The sequence below is a fragment of the Oncorhynchus gorbuscha genome, linkage group LG25, assembly GCF_021184085.1.
Source record: "Oncorhynchus gorbuscha isolate QuinsamMale2020 ecotype Even-year linkage group LG25, OgorEven_v1.0, whole genome shotgun sequence".
NCBI classification, from domain to species: Eukaryota; Metazoa; Chordata; class Actinopteri; order Salmoniformes; family Salmonidae; genus Oncorhynchus; species Oncorhynchus gorbuscha.
Window position 1 is genome coordinate 32,164,277 of NC_060197.1, and position 11,553 is coordinate 32,175,829.

Below are 11,553 nucleotides of genomic sequence, written 5' to 3' on the forward strand. Positions count from 1 at the left end.
GCGCGAACCCAGAGTCTCTGGTGGCACAGCTGGCGCTGCAGTACAGCGCCCTTAGCCACTGCACTGCCCGGGAGGCCTTTGGCTGATTTCTTTCGACTTTCCCATGATGTCAAGCAAAGAGGCACTGTGTTTGAAGGTAGGCCTTGAAATACATCCACAGGTATACCACCAATTGTCTCAAATTATGTCAAATAGCTTATCAGAAGCTGCTAAAGCATCACATAATTTTCTGGAATTTTCCAAGCTATTTAAAGGGACAGTCAACTTCGTGTATGTAAACTTTTGACCCACTGTAATTGTGATACAGTGATTTTTAAGTGAAATAATATGTCTGTAAACAATGGTTGGAAAAATTACTTGTGTCATGCACACAGTAGATGTCCTAACCGACTTGCCAAAACTATAGTCTGTTAACAAGAAATTTGTGGAGTTGTTGAAAAATGTAAACTTCCGACTTCAACTGTATATACGTATTTTTTCCTTTAGCCCCTGTCCCCGCAGGAGGCCTTTTTCCTTCTGGTAGACCGTCATTGCAAATAACTATTTTATCTTAACTGACTTAGTTAAATTTAGGTTAAATAAAGAATGTGATAAAAAAACTATACCATGGAATAGGTACATCAAAAATCTCTTCCCAAGTATGTTGCAATCTGTATGGCACAGCTGTCAACATCCTGGTCCTCAAATTAAACTGGTATGCTTTCTTATTTATACAGTATGTACAAATGTATGGGAGCTCTATGCTTAATCTGCTACTAGATGAACACTAGGCTGAGTGTCTTTATAATCAAACTGCAAAACCCAATGGTCGGGAGTCCAAGCCTATCAGTGAGGACAGACTCTACACACCCAGGTTAGTCAAGGTCATAGCAAACTCAGCTCATGAAAACACCCTACTCACTAAGGTCACAGTATACAAACAGCAGTTCATTTACTGTTGTTTGACCTCCCTGTTCCATGCTCTTACAGTTGCATTGTGACAACATCACCTTGGCAGCAACACACTGTCCAACTGGGCCATAATGGTGTCCAGCAGTGTCCACACTATTAGGCCATGCTCACTGCATTTCCCCTCACCCTCAAAGGTCAAACTGTCAGAGTCCACACCCAGCAAAACTCAAGTCCACATTTTAAAAAAACCTTTATTTAACTTGGCAAGTCGGTTAAGAACAAATTCTAGCTCTAGGCAGGACCTCCTACAGTATATGCGAGGAGAGAGAGGAGCCTGGAATTAGCTAAAATGCAGTAGTGAAGAGTGAGTATTGTCAAAATGTCAGAAGACATAGCCACCAATCAGGATATGGAGAGCTAGGATGGAAAGCCTGAAGGACCTGACCTTGTGATTTAAAGCAATGCTGTTGGTCCGTCCCCCCCTCTCTCCAAATATATCTCCATGTTTCCTTCTCTTTCTGTGGTGATGAAGTAAGGTGCTTGCACACAGGTGCTTGTTAGCAGCACTCATCCACGAGAGGAGTGTGGACAGTTGATGGACACTCTGAAGGACATAAATCGGGAGTGCAGTTGGCTCCGGTTTATGCCTTTCAGTTTCTGTTCTGTCTTTCTCTCTGGATGAAAAAAAAAGAAAGACAGGACAGAAGTGGAAGAAACAAAAGCTTTCCAGTAGTTGCAGTGCTTTTCTTGACTGCTGAACGGAGGAACAACATCACTGGTCTGACTCTGGAAGATGTACTCTGCCACGGCAGGGGTGAACCTGATACTGTGTGGGAGAGAGAGCAGACTTTTTCTTATTTGATATTGTATTGTATTTCTCTTCAGCACGGCTGTACACTATGGGAGAAAAGGGTATTGTATTTCTCTTCAGCACGGCTGTACACTATGGGAGAAAAGGGTATTGTATTCATAACAAAAGGTAAGAAAGGTAAGAAAGCCAGTGAAGCTTTCCAGGGAATAGTCAGGCAGTGATCTATAAATTATAGTAATGTCTTAGATATTTTACACTCTAAAAAGAAAAGGTTCTTGGAGTATCCTTCAGGGGTTCTTAAAATGTAATCTGTGGGGGAACCCCTAAAAGTTCAGAGAAGAACCCTTTAAAAGGGTTTTTCAAAGAACCCCTTTTAAGAACCCCTTTTAATGGTTCCTCGAATATCCTTTTAGGGTTCATTTTTTAACTACCATCCCCCTATTATTATTTAATAATAATACGCATTATCAAAAACATAATATTTTTGCGCCAAAGCACAATAAAAAAAATATGAGGTAAACTCTCAGCAGAGCCCCAAGTATAATGGATATATCCTCTGGCTTGTTGATGTTAGGGTTGATGTTCTCCATATCCACAGCCCAGAATGATTTTGCAGTGCATGGTGATCTAACAGGTTTCCTGTTATATTCATCAGAGGTGTAGCGAGGGTGAAGTCTGTGAATCCACTTATTTTTTTATACAGATGATTAAAAATGTACATGACAGTATTCATACCTTGGTTTTTGTGGTAAATGTGAATGAAAAAAGCTGTTTTGATAATGGTTTTCATACACATACCTTCTGCATGACGTGGAGGCCTATGGGACATTCTTTGAAGAGGAAAGGGAGGAGGATGCTAAATGTGCTCTGTATATCATAACAATACCAATTGACATTCCTTTGTACGCCTCCTCGTCTGTATACCTGCAGACATACACACAAGTGAGCAGTTCAGTCATCTGCATCCAATACAGCTTGCCTTCAACATATTCTTATAGCCTACATATTCTTATAGCATACATATTCTTATAGCATACATATTCTTATAGCCTACATATTCTTATAGCATACATATTCTTATAGCATACATATTCTTATAGCCTACATATTCTTATAGCATACATATTCTTATAGCATACATATTCTTATAGCATACATATTCTTATAGCATACATATTCTTATAGCATACATATTATTATAGCATACATATTCTTATAGCATACATATTCTTATAGCATACATATTCTTATAGCATACATATTCTTATAGCATACATATTCCTATAGCATACATATTCTTATAGCATACATATTCTTATAGCATACATATTCCTATAGCATACATATTCTTATAGCATACATATTCTTATAGCATACATATTCTTATAGCATACATATTCCTATAGCATACATATTCTTATAGCATACATATTCTTATAGCATACATATTCTTATAGCATACATATTCTTATAGCATACATATTCTGATAGCATACATATTCTTATAGCATAAATATTCTGATAGCATACATATTCTGATAGCATACATATTCTGATAGCATACATATTCTGATAGCATACATATTCTTATAGCATAAATATTCTTATAGCATAAATATTCTTATAGCATACATATTCTTATAGCATACATATTCTGATAGCATACATATTCTGATAGCATACATATTCTTATAGCATAAATATTCTGATAGCATACATATTCTTATAGCATAAATATTCTTATAGCATACATATTCTTATAGCATAAATATTCTTATAGCATACATATTCTTATAGCATACATATTCTGATAGCATACATATTCTGATAGCATACATATTCTTATAGCATAAATATTCTTATAGCATACATATTCTTATAGCCTACATATTCTTATAGCCTACATATTCTTATAGCATACATATTCTTATAGCATACATATTCTTATAGCATACATATTCTTATAGCCTACATATTCTTATAGCATACATATTCTTATAGCCTACATATTCTTATAGCATACATATTCTTATAGCCTACATATTCTTATAGCATACATATTCTTATAGCCTACATATTCTTATAGCATACATATTCTTATAGCATACATATTCTTATAGCCTACATATTCTTATAGCATACATATTCTTATAGCATACATATTCTTATAGCATACATATTCTTATAGCATACATATTCTTATAGCCTACATATTCTTATAGCCTACATATTCTTATAGCATACATATTCTTATAGCATACATATTCTTATAGCATACATATTCTTATAGCTTACATATTCTTATAGCATACATATTCTGATAGCATACATATTCTTATAGCATAAATATTCTTATAGCATACATATTCTTATAGCATACATATTCTTATAGCATACATATTCTTATAGCATACATATTCTTATAGCATACATATTCTTATAGCCTACATATTCTTATAGCATACATATTCTGATAGCATACATATTCTTATAGCATACATATTCTTATAGCTTACATATTCTTATAGCATACATATTCTTATAGCATACATATTCTTATAGCATACATATTCTTATAGCTTACATATTCTTATAGCATACATATTCTTACATCTTTGTTGATTGATATCCATTCAATTGTGTTCATTTTCTTTTCTAGAATGATCTGCACAAATATGAAAAGAGAGATGGTATCATCATAAAACAATGTCAATTTAGATCATACAAGGGTCAAACCTTCAACATTTTTCAGTTAAGTGCCTGCACCTGCACCTGCTGTCCTTTCAAATTAAAATCAAAATGTTTCAGTTGGGTAGTTAGGTTCCTGCAAGAACCCCCAACTAAGGAGGTTCCTCGATTAACCCCACCTCCTATGGGGTTCTTGGAAGAACCATTTGGGGGAAATGTTTAGTGCAAAGAACCCTACGGTTATTAGAAGAACCCTTGTTGAACCCCTAAATATTAGAGTGTATAGAAAGAATCTTTACCAATACCAGAAATGCACACAGTCCCTTCAACAAACCAACAAGTATGAGTATACTCTGAAACACACAGGCTGTACACACACACAAGCACACACGCAACTACACACACTTGATGTATTGTCCAGGTGGATAACTGTGTACACAAGGGACTGACAGCTGCTGATAGGCTGGTTGTGGGCAGCACCCGGAACATGGAAGCCAAGTGCAGCATTGTCCAGGATACCGACTGGGCCAATGTTAGCATTGCTTCCATCTGTAGTGTGTGGAGCAGCTCCAAGAGCTTGGCTGTACAGAAAATACCCTCTTTGATATGAGAGGGCCCATGTTTGAAAGAGATGGTGTTAACAAGTCTCCTGGGATAGACACATGCTATAGTGTGAGTACATCTGGATGAATTATTGAAAGCAGTATTGTTTTTTCACCATATGTGCCATACAGACCTTATTTCTGTGCTATGTCTTCATTCAAACCCCTATTCTGTACTGAGGACCTGAAATGAGTTTAGATTGGTCTATCAATTATTTAATGAGAGTCCATTTTTCTCATATATTTTGTCTTGGTCAATAGCTAAAACAAGGTTAACATAACTACATATCCCAATTTGCCAATATTTGATGACAAAAACTGTTTTAAAAACAGTGGAAAGACTTGTTTAAGAAGTCTGTTTAAAATGTCTGTTTGAACAGTGTACAGACCTGACTTCCCACAAAGAAACATACTTTTTATTCTAAAAGCTTTAACAAGAGCAAAGTGAAGTGGGGGGATGCATATACAGTACCAGTCCAAAGTTTGGACACACCCCCTCATTCAAGGGTTTTTCTTAATTTTTACTATTTTCTACATTGTACAATAATAGTGAAGACATCAACATTATATAATAACACATATATATTTGAGATTCTTCAAAGTAGCCACCCTTTGCCTTGATGACAGCTTTGCACACTCTTGGCATTCTCTCAACCAGCTTCATGAGTTAGTCACCTGGAATGCATTTCAATTAAGCCACAAAAACCATCAAGCGGGCTCTCATGAGGATCGCCACAGGAAAGGAAGACCCAGAGTTACATCCGCTGCAGAGGATAAGTTCATTAGAGTTAAATTGCACATCAGATTGCAGCCCAAATGAATGCTTTGCAGAGTTCAAGTAACAGACACATATTAAAATCAACTGTTCAGAGGAGACTGCGTGAATCAGGCCTTCACGGTCAAATTGCTGCAAAGAAACCACTACTAAAGACCACCAATAAGAAGAAGAGACTTACTTTGGGCCAAGAAACATGAGCAATGGACATTCAACCGGTGGAAATCTGTACTTTGGTCTGATGAGGCCAAATTATAGATGTTTGGTTCCAACCGCCGTTTCTTTGTGAGACGTAGAGTAGGTAAACGGATAATCTCCACATGTGTGGTTCCCACCATGAAGCATGGAGGAGGAGGTGTGATGGTGTGGGGATGCTTTGCTGGTGACACTGTCTGTGATTCATTTAGAATTCAAGGAACACTTAACCAGCATGGATACCACAGCATTCTGCAGCGATACGCCATCCCCTCTGGTTTGCGCTTAGCGGGACTATCATTTATGTTTCAACAGGACAATGACCCAACACACACGCTGTAAGGGCTATTTGACGAAGGAGAGTGTTGGAGGGCTGCATCGGATGACCTGGCCTCCACAATCACCTGACAACCCAATTGATGATAAATAACCTAGCTATGGCAACTATTCGTCTACTGTTGCTCAAGTCGGCTTGGTTGGTTGGTTGGTTGGTGTCTCTCGTCTCTCCCTACGTCAACCTTTTGGACCTGTGATGACCTTTAATTTAGTCTGCCTTTCTTACTTTTGAAAGAGAAAAATAAAACCTTGAAGGGCTGTGGGATTATGGAGATAAGTACAGTATGTGACAAGGTGTATCACTGTCTTACTGGACACTGGATGCGAACCAGCGAACCCAACAACACAATGCATTCTTCAAGCTGTTGACATAACCACTAGCCCAACGCACTTTAAATCAAATCGAATCAAACTTTACTTGCCACATGCATCGAATACAACAAGTGTAGACTTTATAGTGAAATGCTGACTGACAAGCCCTTAACCAACAGTGTAGACTTTATAGTGAAATGCTGACTGACAAGCCCTTTGTTTTGCAGGTGAATGAGGACCCAAAAGCGACTTAACGGAAACAGAGTCTTTATTCCAGTTTTAAACAAAAGCGATAATCCTGGATATTATCTAGGTCAATGCAAAAACAGGAAAACTGAAATCCACTCGTCAGTAGAGAGGAATGACTGGAGACGCGACCACAGACTGCAGGTCGCTTCGGGAAGGCACCGGCCGTAGCTGACATTGACACCTGCTCACACGCAGCATCTGAAGAAGGTAAAACACGACAGGGCGGAACAAGGACACAGAACAGCGAACATCAAGCAAGGATCCGACAAGGACAGAAGCGGAAAACAGAGGGAGAAATAGGGACTCTAATCAGAGGGCAAAATAGGGGACAGGTGTGAAAAGAGTAAATGAGGTAGTTAGGAGAATGAGGAACAGCTGGGAGCAGGAACGGAACGATAGAGAGAGAGAGCGAGAGAGGGAGAGAGGGAGGGGGAGAGAGGGATAGAAAGAGGGAAAGAACCTAATAAGACCAGCAGAGGGAAACAAATAGAAGGGAAGCACAGAGACAAGACATGATAACCAATGACAAAACATGACACCCTTAACCAACAGTGTAGACTTTATAGTGAAATGCTGACTTACAAGCCCTTAACCGACAGTGTAGACTTTATAGTGAAATGCTGACTTACAAGCCCTTAACCGACAGTGTAGACTTTATAGTGAAATGCTGACTTACAAGCCCTTAACCGACAGTGTAGACTTTATAGTGAAATGCTGACTTACAAGCCCTTAACCGACAGTGTAGACTTTATAGTGAAATGCTTACTTACAAGCCCTTAACCAACAGTGTAGACTTTATAGTGAAATGCTGACTGACAAGCCCTTAACCAACAGTGTAGACTTTATAGTGAAATGCTTACTGACAAGCCCTTAACCAACAGTGTAGACTTTATAGTGAAATGCTTACTTACAAGCCCTTAACCAACAGTGTAGACTTTATAGTGAAATGCTTACTGACAAGCCCTTAACCAACAGTGTAGACTTTATAGAGAAATGCTTACTTACAAGCCCTTAACCAACAGTGTAGACTTTATAGTGAAATGCTTACTTACAAGCCCTTAACCGACAGTGTAGACTTTACCATGAAATGCTGACTTACAAGCCCTTAACCAACAGTGTAGACTTTATAGTGAAATGCTTACTTACAAGCCCTTAACCGACAGTGTAGACTTTACCGTGAAATGCTTACTTACAAGCCCTTAACCAACAGTGCAGTTCAAGAAGAAGAACATATTTACCAAGTAGGCTAAAATAAAAAAGTAATAACAAAAATGAACACAATAAGAGTAACAATAATGAGGCTTTATACAGGGGGCACCGGTACCGAGTCAGTGTGCAGGGGTACAGGCTAGTTGAGGTAATCTGTACATGTAGGTGGTGGCGAAGTGACTATACTGTACATCTAGGATAGTCTAATCGGGATAGCCTAATGTCAGCATGATTGACATATCCATTTAATAGAGATATACAACATATGAATACTGAACATACAGTATATATCAAGTGTCTCAAAGTAGCTGAGGCTCATTTTGGACTTTTAGATCACAATAACTAAGGCGACATGGACTGAGGGGCATTTGATCCAAGATCCACACTCATACTCTGAGATGCTTGATACATACGACCCCTTGTATTTCTGTTTGACACGTTAACGACGACACAAGCAATGAATCTAACAGAGACAAATGCAATAACCCGCTGGAAGGCATGTCATTGTAATCATACATCCTAATATTTGTGAACTCGGCAATGCTTTTGAGGGTTACAATACCATGACAAGAAGTCTCGACAAGGTACACAAAACCAACTAGTCCTTATCACTATGTTAGCAGAAGTGTGTATACCACAGGTCGTTTCTTAATCGTTTTTTTTTTTTTTACATAGATGGTCTACCTGTCTGTCAACCTTAGAACTGTGTCAATGGAAACATCGATCTGTCACGTCTGGGAGTCACAAGATCTAGTGTTTATGGCGTCCATATTAGGACAGCCTCCCCCATTGAGACCTCATCTGTCCTAATATGGACACGGTATGTGTTTACTACATGACCAATACAGCCTGTACCTTTGGCTCATACACCAACTGGTTTACTGGTCTAGTACAGTTGTTGCCAAACGCATTCAACCTCCAGCTGCGTACCCCCTCTAGCACCAGGGTCAGCGCACTCTCAAATGTTGTTTTTTTGCCATCATTGTAAGCCTGCAACACACATACTATATGATACATTTAATAAACATAAGAATTAGTGAGAGTTTATGTCACAAACCTGCTCGTGGGACGTGACAAAGAGCTATTATAGGACCAGGGCACAAATAATGATATTATAATAATCAATAATTTTGCTCTTTATTTAGCCATCTTACATCAAACAATTGTGGATAACTCAGCACAGGTTAATGAGAAGGGTGTGCTTGAAAGGATGCACATAACTTTCCAATGTTGGGTTGTATTGGAGAGAGTCTCAGTCTCAAATCATTTTCCACACACAGTCTATGCCTGTATTTAGTTTTCATGCTAGTGAGGGCCGAGAATCCACTCTCCCATAGGTACGTGGTAGCAAAGGGCATCAGTGTCTTAACAGTGCAATTTTCCAAGGCAAGAAACTCTGAGCCAGTCCTATCCAGAAATCTGTCAGTGGCATCTGATTCAATTCAATTTTCACAGAACCGGTTGTTGCAATTTCGTTGAGGCTCTCTTGTTCAGATATATGTGAGTGGACTGGAGGCAAGTGTTACATTGCCTCCTGCCAATCCCGCTAGCGCTCATCCTGTGTCTCTTTGACCTGGCACCACTCCCCCAGTGCTCTCTCCCTCTCCCTCTGTGTGTGTGATTGTGTGGGCGGAGCCAGGTAGAGCAGATCCCCACCAGTTGCAACCTGTTCCATAATCAAGACTTCTACTTCCACACTGACAGATCGTAATCTCTGCTCAGTCAGTCCATGTTTCTAGCTGTTTGTTCCTGTTGTGCCTGTTCTCCCTTGCTTAACCCTGTTTTCATCTCCGCTACAGTTCTGCAACTCTGACTCTGGTCCCTGTCTCCAGTCCGACTTCTCATCAGTCCTGCTACTCCATCCTGGATTCCCCTCTCTATTCTCCCTTGGATTCCCTTCCGGACCTGCTTACCCTGCCCCAACACCTCTCAATTTAAAAAAAACGTGTCAATACTTTGCCCCTTGATAACCAGCGCACTTCTGTATGTAGTAAAAGCGTTACATGGTTGCTGCCCATATTATTGCATAATGCAGAAAATACACAAGAGTTCAACAAAGTAAACCATTTTCACTGTCATGTCCAAAACGCCTTTCAAGCTGTCAGGCATTCCCTTGGCAGCAAGAGCCTCTCGATGGATGCTGCAGTGTACCCAAGTGGCGTCGGTAGCAACTGCTTGCACGTGTGTTACCACTCCACTATGTCTCCCTGTCATGGCTTTTGCGCCATCAGTACAGATACCAACACATCTTGACCATCAAAGTCCATTTGATGTCACAACGCTGTCCAGTACTTAATATCCTCTCATGTTGTCCTGGTTTCTAGTGGTTTGCAGAAGAGGATGTCAGGCCCGCCACATCTATTGACTCATCCAGCTGTAACGCATATAATTCACTGGCTTGTATGCGAAGCAGTAATTGTTTCAAAACGTCTCCCTGTCACTGATGCGTCATGAAACAGTGTTGTTTGATGAAGGCATTGTCTGTGTAGTTTTTTTTTGCCTTTCCCCCCAGCATTGTCCCAGCCATATCCCCGGCAGCAGGAAGAATTAAGTCCTCCACAATAGTATGGTGCTTTCCTGTCCAAGCCACTCCGTAGCTCACCATATAAGACACTTCTAGCCAGGAAGGAGATGTGTTCTGTCTCCTAGAGATGAACGTACTTTGGTGCGAAAAGTGCAAATCAATCCCAGAAGAACAGCAACGGACCTTGTGAAGATGCTGGAGGAAACAGGCACACTATATCTACAGTAAAATTAGTTCTATATCAACATAACCTGAATGGCTGCTCAGCAAGGAAGAAGCCAATGCTCAAAAACCGCACATGGGGATAAATGTCCTCTGGTCTGATGAAACAAAAATAGAACTGTTTGGCAATAATGACCATCATTATGTTTGGAGGAAAAAGGGGGAGGCTTGCAAGCTGAAGAACACCATCCCAACCGTGAAGCACTGGGCCGGCAGCATCGTGTTGTGGGGGTGCTTTGCTGCAGGAGGGACTGGTGCACTTCACAAAATAGATGGCTTCATGAGGGAGGAAAATGATGTGGATATATTGAAGCAACATCTCAAGACATACATCAGGAAGTTTAAGCTTGGTCGCAAATGGGTCTTCCAAATGGACAATGACTGCAAGCATACTTCCAAAGTTGTGGCAAACTGGCTTATGGACAACAAAGTCAAGTTATTGGAGTTGCCATCATAATGGCCCTGACCTCAGAATTGATAAGCTTGTGTGAGCAAGGAGGCATTCCATCCTGACTCAGTTACACCAGCTCTGTCTGGAGGAATGGGCCAAAATTCACCCAACTTATTGTGGGAAGGTTGTGGAAGGCTACCGAAACATTTGACCCAATTTAAACAATTTAAAGGCAATGTTACCAATTTAAACAATTTAAAGGCAATGCTACCAAATACTAATTGAGTGTATGTAAACTTCTGACCCACTGGGAATGTGATGAAAGAAATAAAAGCTGAAATAAATGGT